Source organism: Oryx dammah, unplaced genomic scaffold (assembly GCF_014754425.2).
Source record: "Oryx dammah isolate SB20612 unplaced genomic scaffold, SCBI_Odam_1.1 HiC_scaffold_3, whole genome shotgun sequence".
Lineage (NCBI taxonomy): Eukaryota > Metazoa > Chordata > Mammalia > Artiodactyla > Bovidae > Oryx > Oryx dammah.
Window position 1 is genome coordinate 97,976,803 of NW_024070187.1, and position 15,498 is coordinate 97,992,300.

Sequence of the window (15,498 nt, forward strand, 5' to 3'; positions counted from 1 at the left end):
CCAATGCAGCAGACATGAATTTGGACAAACTTCAGGAGATGATGAGGGACAGGGAGCCTGGCATGCTGCAGTCCATGGGGTCACAAAGAGTCAGAGAAAACTGGGTGATTGACCAACAACAAGAAGGGGTGGGGGGAAAGGGGAGATGTTTTTCAAAGGGTACAAACTTTCAGTTATAAGATGAAAAAGCTCTGGGTATCTAATGTACAACATGGTTACTATAGTTAACAAGACTGCAATATAATACAGCAATATATACTTGAAATTTGTTTAAAAGGTAGAACTTTAGTGTTTCCTATAATTTTTTAACCATAGTTTCCTTTACTTCTTTGAGCATATTTACAATAACAGAGGGCTGTGTTTACTAAGTCCAATACCTAGACACTTCTCAGAGATGGTTTCTATTGACTGCTTTTTCCCCTTCTGTGTATACCACACTTTCCTGTTTCTGGGCCCATCTCATATTTGGGGGGAAAATCTAGGCATTTTTGATAGAGTAGCAGCTCTAGATTCTGATTATTCCCAAAGAGTTATGGTTTGATTAGTGACTAATACTGCTGGATGGTGTCACTGACTCGATGGACGTGAGTCTGAGTGAACTCCGGGAGTTGGTGATGGACAGGGAGGCCTGGTGTGCTGCAATTCATGGGGTCACAAAGAGTTGGACATGACTGAGCGACTGAACTGAACTGAACTGAATACTGCAGAGCCTCTCTTCCCAGGAGTGTGCAGCTGAGTTTGTTATTGTTATTATTTAAAATTGTTTTTATATTTAAGCCTAAAATTTGTTCATCAATCAGCATAGCTTAGTCGTCAGTCAATGTATGGTCAAAAGTTGAGCTTAAAAACCTTGAGCCAGTAAAGTTTTCACTCTTCAATAACAGAACTGTGTATGAGTTAGGGAATGTATTCAAAATTCAGTCAGTTTAACCTGCTTTTGCCTTTTGCTGGGTCTTTGCATGTTTCCTCAGAGCATGTTCTAGGCCTCACTTGGAGTCAGGGACCAGTAGAGGGCTAGGTTTCCTCCAGTCTCTTTTGAGAATATGTGCTGCTTTTTACAAATATGCATCCTTCTAAACCACCAGGGATGTGGGAGAGCCTATTATGGCTACCTCATTTCCCCAGAATTCCATGCTGAATTTCTGGCTATGCTGCTAGTCCGTTTCTTGGCCATGATGTTGCTTAACCTGATGACAACCTCAAATTAGCTGTGAAGCTGGTATTTTCCAATTATTTGCCCCTGAGATTGCTACTGTCTACAACAACATGTATTAAACACTTTAAATTTTATACTATGGGTTTAAAAATATTTATTTATATATTTGGCTGCACTGGGTCTTAGTTGCAGACACGGGATCTTTAATTGTAACATGCAAATTCTTAGTTGCAGCACATGGGAATGGACTCAAGTCCCCTGCACTGAAAGCATGAAGTCTTTGGCCACTGGACCATCAGGGAAGTACCTATATTATGGATTTTTAAACTGTGCTTCATGGATCATCAAAGAAGGGCCTCATAGAATGTAGCTACAGACTGGAGAAGATCAAGTGAACTGATATCAGACCTCTTCTCTCTTTTCATCCCTACTTTTATATATTAGAGTTTACCATATTTTTAACGGGTCCACGGGGAAAAAAAAAAAGATTTAGAAGCCACTGCAATGTATTATGTGAGTTAAACAGTTGCTTGCATGTATCTCAAGCCCTCTAAAGAATTTTTTTTCTATTGGATGCATTCATAGAATCCACTGAATTAGGTCCATTGTAGGTGAGGAGGCTAGCTGTCTCACTTTCTACATCTCCTTATTTTCTAGTAAGACAGAGACTACCAAGACAGAGTTCCATAGCCTACAGTGTTATCACAAAACAATATCCCTCTATAGAAAACATAATGGGCAGGAGCTTAATAATTAAAATACCATAATTCCATTCTGTCTTTCACATTGAAATGGTACAAGTAAAAGAGAGGATGATGTCTGTTTAAATCTAATTTTATCTCACTGCCCAGTGCCTTAAGAAAAGAAAAACAAGTCCCGCATTTTTCTGATAATAAAGAATGTTCTCTTAATTCCCTATTGTTATGTACAAGATTTAGTACTTACTCTTTAATTTCAGTGTCAGAATGTGAACTGTAATTAATTTTCATAAAATGGAAAGCAATAAAGTCAAATATATTAAATGCTGGCTGTAGAGGTTGAGATTGTATAATTTACAATTAGGGGTGGTGGGGAGGAAACAGCCCACACATTAAAGGAGTGATAACTCATCTTGACTTCAGCCTCAGAGATTGGGAGAGTGGTCAACATAGCTGCTCAAACAAAATCCCCAAATCTACAGGGGAGTTTGGAACCTTCACAAGAAGGCCTATCAAACTTGATGTCAGCCCTCCCTATGCCAACATTTGGATTGTTTTTATTATCATTAATTAACAATAATAATATGCATGGACCTAAATTACCACCTAATGAATCACCTAAAACCTTGCCTAGGCATTATTTGCAACAAACTATAGATAATAGACCATAATTCTATATCAACCATAAAAAAAGTCAGCTGCCTACTGATTAAAAATGCAGGTTGCCTTCATCTTATCATCAGAATTTCCATACAGAAAGTATGTTTGAACTTGGGGAACATTTGTATGATGGTTATTTGCAAGTTTTAGGCCATATACTGAAATAAAGGATGCTCTATACAAAATTATATAGGAAACTTTTCTCTCTGAAAAGAAAACCAAGTATGTTAATGTTGAAGAATTTAAAATGAGCGTGCTTTTCCATCTTTTGTCTTGTTGAGTTCAGAACATGCTTCCTAAAAAATGGTCATTCAGACAGCAGAGAGAAGCAATGGTCTCTCAGGTAAGCGGAAGCTTGTACTAGAAAGTCTTGGGGCAAACTTGGTGGCTCAGATGGTAAAGAATCTGCCTGCATGCAAGAGACCTGGGTTTGATCCCTGGGTTGGGAAGATCCCCTGGAGGAGGGAATGGCAACCCACTGCAGTATTCTTGCCTGGAGAATTCCATGGTCAGAGGAGCCTGGCAGGCTACAGTCCATGGGGTCAAAAAGAGTTGGACTTGACTCAGCAACTAAACAACCCCCACAACAAACCAACAATGAAAGAATAAATGAAAGAATGAAGTGTTTATTGAAACAGACTATCAAAGGTCCAGGGGACAGGCCTCTGTCCTGTAACTCTTCAAACCCATCTCCTTCACATATGGAAGATGCTCACTAAATGTTTTTGATAATAATGATATTGAGGTATGTGACTTTCATGTCAAAAGCATTCAACATAGTTTAAAGTTATTAACAGCCTGTATTCAAAAGAAAGCTAATCTTTTTTCAAATTTTTACAAAGTAAGATAAATTTCATAAGAGTGCAGAGAAGTAAAGTATTATACTGTATTATTAACATGTAATGAGGAGTTTGTCATTTCCTGTAAAGGAAAACTGTAAAGTTTCCAATAACCATTCTCTCCAATCTTTGCAGAACAGCCTTTGTCTTATGAATGGCCAAATCCTACCTTCTGGAGGCCCGTGACAAAAGCTGTTTCAGTTGTAAGCTTTCAACCCTGGTGAACCAAGTCTCAGGGAGAGGTAAATACGGACCCACGTGGTAATACCTTTGTTGCAACGTTAGGAATAAGATGGCTAAAAGTGGCAAATAAAAAACCACTTCACGAGAATGATCTGGCAGTAAAGGGAAAAGAGATTGGTGAGATGGTGTTCCCACTTTATACAACTCATGGCTCACAAACAAGGGAATAAAATCCCCACCACTCACCTCACCCAGGTCCTTCATTTTGCCCTTGAACAGGTACTAGTGGGTTCAATACGAGTTCAATCCCTGGGTCAAGAAGATCCCTGGAGAAGGAAACGGCAACCCACTCCAGTATTCTTGGCTGAGAAACCCCGTGGACAGCAGAGCCTCGTGGGCTACAGTCCATAGGGTCTCAAAAGACTCAGACACGACTGAAGAGACTTAGCATGCATGTACTAGTGGATCTTCATGATATAATTAAGGCTAGAAAACAAGCCTCAGGTTCCCACCTGGATATTATTTTGACCTCTGATATGTACATTCTGTAATAAGGAAGAATCTTCTGACCACTTCCTCTCTACAAAGCAGAACACTCCCACCTTCTTCATGCAAGTGTTATCTGACCTTCTTGAGAATCTCTCAAAGAGCAAGTTCGCTGAGCTGAAAGAATGGACCCACAGGCTCCACAGCAAAGCTCTGATTTATCTTCCTTGAAATCCTCCAGCTCCCTGGAAGCTAAGCCAAGAACTTTGGGAGCAGTTGTTGTTGTTGCTGTTATTCAGTCACTTAGTCTTGTCCGAGTCTTTGCAACCCCATGGACTGCAGCACACCAGGCTCCCCTGTCTTTCACTTTTTTGCTCAAACTCATATCCATGGATTTGATGATGCCATCCAACAGTCTCATCCTCTGTCACTCCCTTCTCCTCCTGTCCTCAATCTTTCCCAGCATCAGGGATCAGCGACTAAGTCTAAATAGCTTTAGAATATGTTGGACAATGCAAGGCTTTCTCTAGGACATTTAAAATCTCAGAGAGCCCATTTGATGAAAATCAGACTACATCCTACTTTTAAACCCACCTAATCAAGCTTTTGTGTTTAGAAGTGTTTGGAAATATGACAATTGGTTTGAGAATGTAGACTACGCGGTGTTCCCATCCCTCCTTCATACTTTACTTGACGGACAGCTCTTCAACAGGGTTGTTGGCCCCAGGGCCAGTGGAGGAGAGGTGAGGGAACAAGGCAGGGGGAGGGGAGGGGTCCAGGGCTGGACTTTGGAAGGCAGCCTCCAGTCTGCTTCAGTTTCTGCAGAATTTCCCAAACTCTCCGAAGCATCCCAGTCCTCCCCGTTAAAACCAGTCACCTCTGACATCCTGGCTGCTCCCCACTGGCACCAAAGTACTTAACCTGCTGGATCTCCTTTCTCCAGACACCTGCCCAGCAGCAGACTAAACAAACAGGGATTCTCCACTGCGCAAAAGTTGGCTTCTTTCACTGGGTCTCCCATCTGTTAAAAAGCCATTGTCTGAGAAAGTGTTCAGCTAGGCAGGGAGTGGGAGCAATTGCATACTGAACTGCCCCCTTTTCCCCATAAAAAAAAAAGTCCTCGTTAGCATTTTCTTTTCTCCCTGGTCTTCATGGCCTGATTTATTCATTGGTTTCACCTCTTCTCCCCTCCCCCTTGGTTCGGGAGGAGAGTCTCCTTGTCTTCGGTTTCTCAGGGGTCATGTCTTTTCAGTCACCAGGACAATACCCGCTGCTGGCATCTGTTTCCAGGCCCAATCAGCCATATTGTGAACACATCCTGCCAGAGAATTGTTCCTCATTTTGCTCGGCTTTGTTGCCAATTTCATGCCATGTATTGCTCCATGTTTTGTGCTTCATGAAGCTGTCACGGGCATAAAAGTGGCCTGACCAGGGTCATAGTAAAAGGGGTGGGAATGCAACATCCACCAAAATGTTGAGCAGGCCACCCACAGTCCCCACACGGACACACACTCACACAATCCCCACACTCACACAAAGCCTCCACCCACTCACAGTCCACACATGCATGAAATACACAACCCCCCCACACACAGGATTCGCACATGCAAGACACAGTCACCCTCACACAACTCACATACTCGCACCATATATACAGACGCAGGCACACATATCTGGGGACCTCACACATTTTCTTTTCTCTCCACAAGATTTAGTCGGCAGGCACCCTAGCAAGATACTTCATGCTTTTCCCAAGAGGTACAGGGTTTTATAAGGAACCAGAGAGTTTGAGTCCTTTAATGATTATAAGGAACACACTGGATATTGTGAAAGTTACAGGAAGAGTTCAGAAGTTTTTATTTTCTTTCATTCTCGGGTGTTTCTAATCACACGTTAATAATCCTTCTGTGTGCAATCTTAAATACATAGCAGGAAGGACTCTACAAGACATATTAGACCACTCCAGATTAAAAGGCCAACAAAAAGCATAATCACTTTCTGGAGAAATCAGATTCTCATAAAGAACAACAATGTCTAAACATAAAGAGACATGTCCACAAGAGCATAAAAATTAACCTTTTGGATTGGGGGGGGCGTGGGGGAGGTGTCCGTGAACCCCTCCCATCTGAATCTCGGTTCTTGAGTATAGGAGTGTTCCAATTTATCAAGAGGCTCTTTGTAAACTGGATTAGCTCTGCCACAGCACAAAGGGCTAAACTCCCTTGCAAAGCTTTGCTGAAACCCATCTTTCAGGAAGGAGGGGAGCTGGAGCTACCACGTCCTGTCACCCGGAGCCCCACCAATTGATTTGGGCCTTACTGCTGGCCGGTGGCCAGCTGAGGGGAAGTCGCCTTTCTCCTTAATGTCAGAAGTTAAGAGACAGAGGGCGGGAACATGGAGAATGAAAAGTCAAAATCCTCTGGGTGAAAATTCCACTGGGGTTTTCTCATTTTATTTCTACAGAGTTCTTTACTTTTTTATTTCAAAAAAAAACATGTCTAGAGATTCTGTAGGTAACTTCTTTACTGTATATTCTATCTATACTTACATTTTCCCATGTTTCTATTCTAGCACCATGCCTTTTTCTACGAGGACGTAATTGTGAATGCCAGAGTTTTAGAAAAGAGCTATTCCCATGTGTGGACACAGAAAGTGGCCACCTACTGGGATAATTCTCCTCTGTGCCCCCTTTTCTAGCAAACACACAGAGAGGCCTCTTCTGGTGCTTAATAGTTCATCCTTGAAGTCCTTCCTCTAGAGTTATTAGCAACTATCTCCAAAAGGACACAGCAAAATGCAAATTTGTAACCACTGGAGCACAGTAAAATATGAAGTTTTAGCATCTACTTCCACTAATCATCAAGTGAGTGAGTAACAGACGCTCCCAACCAAAGGAAACAAAGCTTGAGTAAATTTTGATCAAGAGATTGAGGTGTAAGGAAGAGAGTTGGAAAACATGAAGGTCTGAGCCACAGGTATTCTCTGGAAGTAAATCAGCGTTTGCTTCTCTGTTCAGTTCAGTTGCTCAGTAATGTCCAACTCTTCGTGACCCCAAGAACCGCAGCACTCCAGGCATCCCTGTCCATCACCAACTCCCGGAGTCCACCCAAACCCATGTCTATTGAGTCGGTGATGCCATATAACCATCTCATCCTCTGTCATCCCCTTCTTCTCCTGCCCTCAACCTTACCCAGGGTCTTTTCAAATGAGTCAGCTCTTCACATGAGGAGGCCAAAGTACTGAAGTTTCAGCTTCATCAATCCTTCCAATAAACACCTAGGACTGATCTCCTTTAGGATAGACTGGTTGGATCTCCTTGCAGTCCAAGGGACTCTCAAGAGTCTTCTCCAACATCACAGTTCAAAAGCATCAATTCTTTGGTGCTCAGCTTTCTTTATAGTCCAACTCTCACATCCATACATGACTACTGGAAAAACCATAGCCTTGACTAGACAGACCTTTGTTTGCAAAGTAATGTCTCTGCTTTTTAATATGTTTCTCTGTAAACTATGGTTTTCTCCAGTAATCATGTACAGATGTGATAGTTGGAGCATAAAGAAGGCTGAGTGTGAAATAACTGATGGTGCTGGAGAAGACTCTTGAGAGTCCCATGGACAGCAAGGAGATCAAACCAGTTAATCCTAAAGGAGCTCAACCCTGAATATTCATTGGAAGGACTGATGCTGAAACTAAAGCTCCAATATTTTGGCCACCTGATGTGAACAGCTAACTCACTGGAAAAGACCCTGATCCTGGAAAAGGTTGAAGGCAGGAGGAAAAGGGGGCTATGGAGGAAGAGATGGTTGGATGGTATCACTGACTCAATGAACATGAGTTTGAACAAACTCCTGGAGATAGTGAAGGAGGAAAGCCTGGTGTGCTGCAGTCCATGCAGTCTCAAAGACTTAGTGATCAGACTACAGCAAGAAGGGAATTGTGAGTGGCAGAAGACTCCAAAAGCCAAAAGTATAAAAGGACCTGGTGTATGGAAGAGGAGGGTGTGCAGGAAAGTTCAAATAAAGGATACATGGGAATTAAAGGATGGGAGAGTTAAGACAGAGGACATCGAGGTGTAAATCAGAGAGGGACCAGAGGAAAACTCTGCTCTGTGGGGCCCACAGGACTGGAGACTAAAGGAAGGAGACAGAATATTCCTTGGGTGACACCAGCTCAGAGAGAAAAGGAAACCACCTCAAACACCCAGTATTCTAACCTAACTCCCAAGTACCCGGCCCCTGGCTCTTCTAATGACTTCATCATTTCTAACTTTTTCAAGGGCCTTTTGAAATTCTAAATGCATCCAATGCTACCAGAGTCCAAAATGTGCTCTCTTTTCCTGTCGTTTCGTGAATTTTCCTTTCTTCCCTAGCCCTATACTTTTATTTATGTTTAATGAGGACACTGAGCCAGCAGGACTCGTAAGAGGGCCGGAGCCAGCTTTGTGCTCTGTGTGAGCGTGTATGTGTGTGTTAAACAATTCCATGGACATCTGTCATGCACAGTTAACTTTGCATTGCTGCATTTTAAGTGGTGGGCCCGGGCTTGGCCGGCAGTGATAAAGTAGCTGGCAGTTTTCAAAAAGCCACAGGATAACAGAGCATGAATCATAAAACACACTACTGTGTAGCAATATCCAAGTTCATTCAATGCAATGAAACCATGCAGAGGTCCTTTATCCCCAGCTAATTATGTGGAAACCACTAAGACAATAAAGCATCTGGTGGTCTTTCTTCCCCGTTTCAATTTTTCTCAATATTGTGACAGGGGAAAGTATTGTGCCTTTCCCAGGGTAGTTGCAGTGAAGAGGAGTAAAAGCAAGGGTCAGGGAAGAGCAAATAGATGAATTTATAACTTTCTTTTTATTTATTCCCTCTGCATTGTTTCTCTGGAAGTCTTCCTTCAGAGCTGTTTTTTGGGATCACGATTCTCATTGCACTCCGCTTGAATCCCCTTTTCTCCCTCTTTTAAACAACAACAAAAAAAATACCACCCAAACCGCCAGACCTTCCAGGACTCCCTGTGGCCCATAGGGCTTTCTCTGCTGTGGGCATCCAGGAATTCCAGTCTAAGATTTACAGTCACTCTCCAGACTCAGGTTGAGGAAAGTGTTCACACTTCCACGGATGAAACTCCCATGCGATCTCCTTTCTAGAAAGAGGCGAAGAGAATGGTCCCTGTGATTGAGGTTTTCCCAGAGAAGGTTCCCTGTAATTGCCTCGCACGTGGTGCTTTCTGCCCTTCTCTGGAAAGCACACGTAAATGCCACGCATTGCACTCCTGGGGTTTGGATAAAAGCCCCTTTATAGCTGAGCACTGTGTGATCAGACCCAGACTGATTCTGATGAGGTGACTAATTGGTACCACTAGCTTAAAAAGCTAATAAGTTAATTAGATTAACTTCATTCCTGTTTGCACAGGGCTTTGAAGAGGGAAACTCTCCAGGAGCCCTAAGCATGTCTGAATTGAGATCCAGTGCAGCTCCAGGCTGGATACAAGCTTCCCCCTGGAACGACATGAGTCTATTGTGGTGATAGTCTTATTTTTTTTTAATTCCCCAGCTACCTCCCAGTCTTTCTCAAAAGTCAAATTAAAATGACATACTGTGCCTGTAGTATCTTCTGGTGCACATTTTTGGTCATTATAAATCTAAATTCCACTTAAATCATCATGAATATTTCTGTTTTCCTGCTTTCTCTGAATATTATTATAACATCCAAGTCATCTTAATGCCAACTTAAGAATCAAGTTAGATTTTTTTTATACCTAAAGACAGAAATGACTGCAGGAAAATCTCACAGTGCCATAAGCATTCACTTTGGATTGCTTAATTATTTTTGTTGTTTAGTTACTAAGTTGTGTCCAACTCTTTTGGGACTCCATGGACTTTAACAAGTCAAACTGCTCTATCCAAGGGATTTCCCAGGCAAGAATACTGGAGTGGGTTGCCATTCCCTCCTCCAGGGGATCTTCCCGACCCAGGGATTGAATCCGCATCTCCTGATTTAGCAGGTGGATGCTTTATCGCTGAGCTGCCAGGGAAAGCCTTACTTAACTATATCACACCTCAAAAATGCAATATGGCCCAGGGTCATGGTATCATTGTTTTGTGTGTGTGTGTGTGGAGTTTTAGCATTAAGTAAATTTTGTATGCTCCTTTATCCATCTATCCACCTATCCATCTATCTATCCATCTGTCCATCTGTAGCATCCATCCATCTCCTGTGTTCAAGCAAACTTTGAACAAGACTTGAAAGTAATGCTCAGAAGATAAAAAAGACATGGAAGGCAGAGTACAGCCCTCAAGGAACTTTTTACCTAGGACACATAATATCAACTCTGGATAAAGAACGTAAGAGTAAAGCAATGAAAGAAATGATTGACATGGTAGATTTTGAAGTGAACCTTAGTGTTTTTCCTGGTGGAGATGGAAAAAAGAACAAACCCTTCATGAAAGAAGCAACCTAAACAAAAGTTCTGACAAGAGAGGGTGCATGGCATATCCAGTCCCTAGAGAATAATCCAATACGGCCAAGGTAGTGCACACAAGGAAGTGAGAAATGGGGCTAAAAAACAGATGGGACCAGATTATGAATAGCATTTCTCAGGTATGTGAGTGTGTGTGTGTGTGTGTGTGTGTGTGTGTTGGTTTGTCTGAGCAGGGAAGTTATGTGGAAGAAATCAGGCAAGGAAATCAGCAAGGGGAAGGCCAAAGAAGACATTCTGAGACTGTCCTTTAAAAGACAATTAAAGAGGCAAACCAAAGTGGTGGCAAAAGGTAATGATACAGAAAAGGAAGGAAAAAGACCCATCAAACATTCATGAGCTTTCAGGGTGAAAAGAATTTTTAAGAGCAGAATACAAATCAAGACATATAGTTTAATCACATAAAATCACATTTTGTATTTATGACATTATATCGTCTCTAGGTAGTATATTTGAAAGTGTTTGCTTAGAACTTCTGTGACTTATTTTTCTCAGTAATGAATAGGTATCTCATGTAAAATAAAATATCTTAAATTTTGTCCACTGACATGAGGACAGTAGCAGCCCTAAAGAAAAAAACTTAAAAAATAATTCAGAGCACGTGATTGTCACACTAAAACAAACAAAAGAAAGTGTTGAAACTCAAGATAGCATAGTGGAAGAACATCACAGTAATGAAAGGTGAGACTTCTTGAGTTTTAATTCCAACTTCACAATATAACCAAGTACCATTCTGGGCACATGCTTAACTTCTCTGACTCTCTGCTCTCTCATCTATAGAAAAGGGTAATCATAGTACCTGCTTTGCAAGTGCTAACATGTTCTCATTAGGATGAAAGGACAGGGAGTGAGTACAGTGCCTCCCACAAAGTAGACACTTAACGTTACTCCTACCTTCCTCACCACCCAAAGTCAGAACCTCACAGAGAGTCCAAAAGAAGATACAGACAGACAATCACAACTCAGGCTCTCACTATTCAGTCCACCTGACCTTGGGAGACCTAGACCCAAGACTGCTCAGGGAAGATAGATAGTACCAACCACTCTTTCCTAGTCTCTAAGCACATGGCATCCTTGCTTCCAACACACAGCCTTGGCCTCCTCCTTTTTAGCAGTCAACACTGAGTTCTCTGCTGTATGCAGGCTTGGGGAGGGATAGAACTTACTTCCAGATAAGATCACATTCTGAGGTTAGTAGGCATAAATATGGAGGGGATGCTAAGCAACACACTACAGTGCTTTAATTCAAATTAATTACCATGTCATCTGAAAGCACCTAAAAGAAATGACACCCCTGTAGCAATGAGCACACCTAGTGCCCAGATCTTGGTTTCTAATACCATTCTCCAATTAAAGAAAGTAGGGCTTCTTAGAGAGATGACGGATGCTAGGACTGGGATTGGAAGCATACAAGATCTTGAAACACCTCATAGAGCCAGAAAGTAAGAAAGTGTTCACACACATATACACACACACAGATGGAAATATGTCAAAGGAGCATATAGCACCTATGTGAGTAACCACAGGTGATACCTCATGAGCAGATGAGCCATCTAGCTGTCCAACCAGCCCACAGAATTATAAGAAAGAATAAGTCACATTGTTTTAAGCCACTAAGCTTTGGAGGTGCTCTGTGTTACAGCAACAGATAACAAAGATAAACTTCTCTTCTTAAATTGGTGGAGATGTGTTTTTAAAATGTTAATGCTGTTAAGAGTACATTAAGATATGACCAGTCAAAATTAAAATTTTTCTAGCAAAAAAAAAAAAGAAGAAGCATAGGAGCAACTGAAAGAGTTCTCAGTGGAAAAACCTGGAACAAACTCAACACAATAAATTAAGTGGTATTAAATTATAGCACAAAGTGTTAAGTAAATATCTATGAGTCCATAGTGATATTAAGATTGAATAAATTAGCAAATAGTGGATGAGACAAATCTCCATTGCATAACTCCAAATAATTTATGTAGATATCTCCTAATGTAAGTTGCACAGTGACTTCTTTCCCAAGTGTACAGTATGGAAAGGGGGTAAAAAGAGTAACTTTCCAATGGAGAAAACTGGCAAACATTCCATCGGTCAGGTAACCAAAGTCAACATCAACAGTCATAAATCATGTTGATCATATGTATTCTTGATAGGATGTGATAGAAATGGCAGGTTATTTTCTTGAAATGAAAAAAAAAATTCATAGCACAAAGCTTAAAATGTCTTCTTGGTTGACAGGATGCGAGCTCTTTGGATCAACAGGCTGAAGAGGAGTAAGACATCACTCCCCCATGTAATGCAGGAGGAAAGATTAGAGAGTGGCCATCAGCTATCTAATGTTGATGGCTTCTGTGAGTTATTATAGGAGGAGACCCAGGCATCTTAAAATGTAAGTTAGAAAAGAGTTATGTGGAACTTCCCTGGTTAAGAATCTTCCTTGTAAGGCAGGAGATACAGGCTCTATCACTGGTAAGGGAGCTAAGATTCCACATGCCTCGGGACAACTAAACCCACATGCTGCAAGTACTGAGCCAATAAGCCACAAACTTCAGGACCCATGCACCCTGGAGCCCACATGCCACAATTAGAGAGAAGCCCGCATGCCACAAAGGAAGATTCTACATGCCTCGACTAAGACTCCAAACAGACAAAAATAAAAGTAAATAAATAGCATGCATCGAACCTGGACTGGCGATTCGTTTCACATATAAAATGAATATTCAATAAAAAGAAGTGAGTTATTTAAACCCTTCACTTGGACAGAAAAGGAACGAGTCCAGATATAACCAGTGACTTGCCCAATACAATCTCGTGGCAGCAGAGCATGCAGGTACCCCACCCCAAGGCGTCAAAGCCATAGTCTACTGAAGGTTATGTATTAAACACAGGTTATCCAAGGGAGGAGCACATTCAAGTCTGCTTTTCTGTCTTCCACTGAATTCATCTTTTTTAACTTACCTTCATCGCTGAGCTTTAGTGAACTCTAGGCATGCACATGGATGTGTAAGCAAGTGTAAGAACACAAGGATGTATGACTAAATTAGTAGGAAGTATATGCATATTGCCTCTACTTTTCTCATTTTTTTCCAATGAGTTTAGCTTCCACCTCCACCACTCTTCACCCTATAGCTTGATGACTAATCCCTAAGTAACAAACCTATCAGGCTTTTCTTCATCAAATTCTCCCTGACTCTTCCAGGGCATTTGTTCCTGTGGATCATCTCCTTTTTGAAACTCTTGGTTCATGGTTATCATGACACTAAACCCTCCACAAACTCTCTTTCTGCCCTTACTCTTCCTCCTTCTCCATGAGCGCTCCTCTTCCTCTGCTCTTTAAATGTGAGTGTTCCACCCTTAGCCCTAGTCAGACTTATCTTCCACAGCAATATTTGAATTAACTTACTGGATCTTATAAACAGCAGCTCCTTCAAGCCTTTCACTGGCAAGTAGTGCCATCTTTCCTTTCTTTCTCTACTAAAACTCTACTTCTTTTTCTCAAGACAGTTAAAACACCACGAAACTGGTCTTCTTTATTGATATTACCAATCCTGCTTTCTTACATGCTATTGGAACATAAGAAGGCTGTCTACAGTGGTGGTTGAGCATGGGCTCAGGAGTTAGATTGCCTGCTTTTGACTCTTTCATGATTATACCTCAACTTCCTCTTCTGTAAAATAGGAAAATAAGTGACTTCTCTGGTGGTCCAGTGGCTAAGACTCCACATTCCCAATACAGGGGGCCTGAGTTTGATCCCTGGTCAGGTAACTAGATCCTGCATGCTGCAATTAGAGTTCACATCCTACAACTGAAAGATCCTGCATGCCAACAGTGAAAATCTAAGATGCTTCATGGTCCAACTAAGACCAAGCACAGCCAAATAAAATAAATAAATATTAAAAATAAAATAAATAAAAATAATTCTTTAAAAATGGGGAAATAGAAATACTGATCTCTTATAGTACTGCTGCTGCTGTGCTAAGTCACTTCGGTCATGTCCGACTCTGTGCGGCCCCATAGACGGCAGCCCACCAGGCTCCTCTGTCCCTGGGATTCTCCAGGCAAGAACACTGGAGTGGGTTGCCATTTCCTTCTCCAATGCATGAAAGTGAAAAGGGAAAGTGAAGTCGCTCAGTCGTGTCCGACACTTCACAACCGGATGGACTGCAGCCTACCAGGCTCCTCCATCCATGGGATTTTCCAGGCAAGAGTACTGGAGTGGGTTGCCATTGCCTTCTCTGTCTTATAGTACAGTGAGGATTAAATGAGTTGCTATATGTAAGAAATCTACAACCGTATGTTAGACATACTTAGTTCTCAGTACAGAGATGGATGAATCTAGAGCCTATTATACAGAGTTGAAGTAAGTTAGAAAGAGAAAAACAAATATCATATACTAACGTGTATGTATGGAATCTAGAAAGATGGTATTGAGGAACTTATCTGCAGAGCGGCAACAGAGATACAAACATAGAGAACAGACTTCTGGACATGGCTGTGGGGGCGGGGAGAAGAAAGGGGAGGGTGGGATGTATGGAGAGAGTAACATGGAAATATACATCACTATATGTAAAACGGATAGCCAATGGGAATTTTCTGCATGACTCAGGAACTCAAACCTAGAGGGGTGGGATGGAAAGGGAGTTGGGAGGGATGTTCAACTGGGAGGGGACATGGATAAACCTGTGGCTGATTCATGTTGATGTTTGGTAGAAACCAACACAATACTATAAAGCAATTATCCTTCAATTAAAAATAAATAATTTTTAAGTTATTGTAGCATGTTACCATACTGAATTAAAATATTTATTTACCTGTCTAACTCTTAATAGAATATGAGAACCTCAAGAGTGACAGCAGGTCCCATTCAACTTTTTATTACCAAACCTCTACAGAGCACAGTATGTAAATTGTTGACCATACTTGGGTTAGAATAAGTGAGGAATGAAATAAAGTGATGTTGATCTGAGAGTATCCTTCAGTTCTCCTGACCAGGCAAAAGTGTGGT

The 15,498-nt window shown here is 41.5% G+C and overlaps 1 long non-coding RNA gene across 1 annotated transcript in view; it reads right to left on the bottom strand.

Moving 5' to 3' along the window:
- The window catches only part of LOC120861528, a 279,664-nt gene extending 264,421 nt beyond the window's left edge, over positions 1 to 15,243 (bottom strand). Inside the window, exon 1 of the long non-coding RNA XR_005720560.1 lies at positions 15,110 to 15,243. This is a non-coding gene — a long non-coding RNA (uncharacterized LOC120861528). The remainder of the gene's footprint in view (positions 1 to 15,109) is intronic.
- Positions 15,244 to 15,498: the final 255 nt, after the last annotated feature.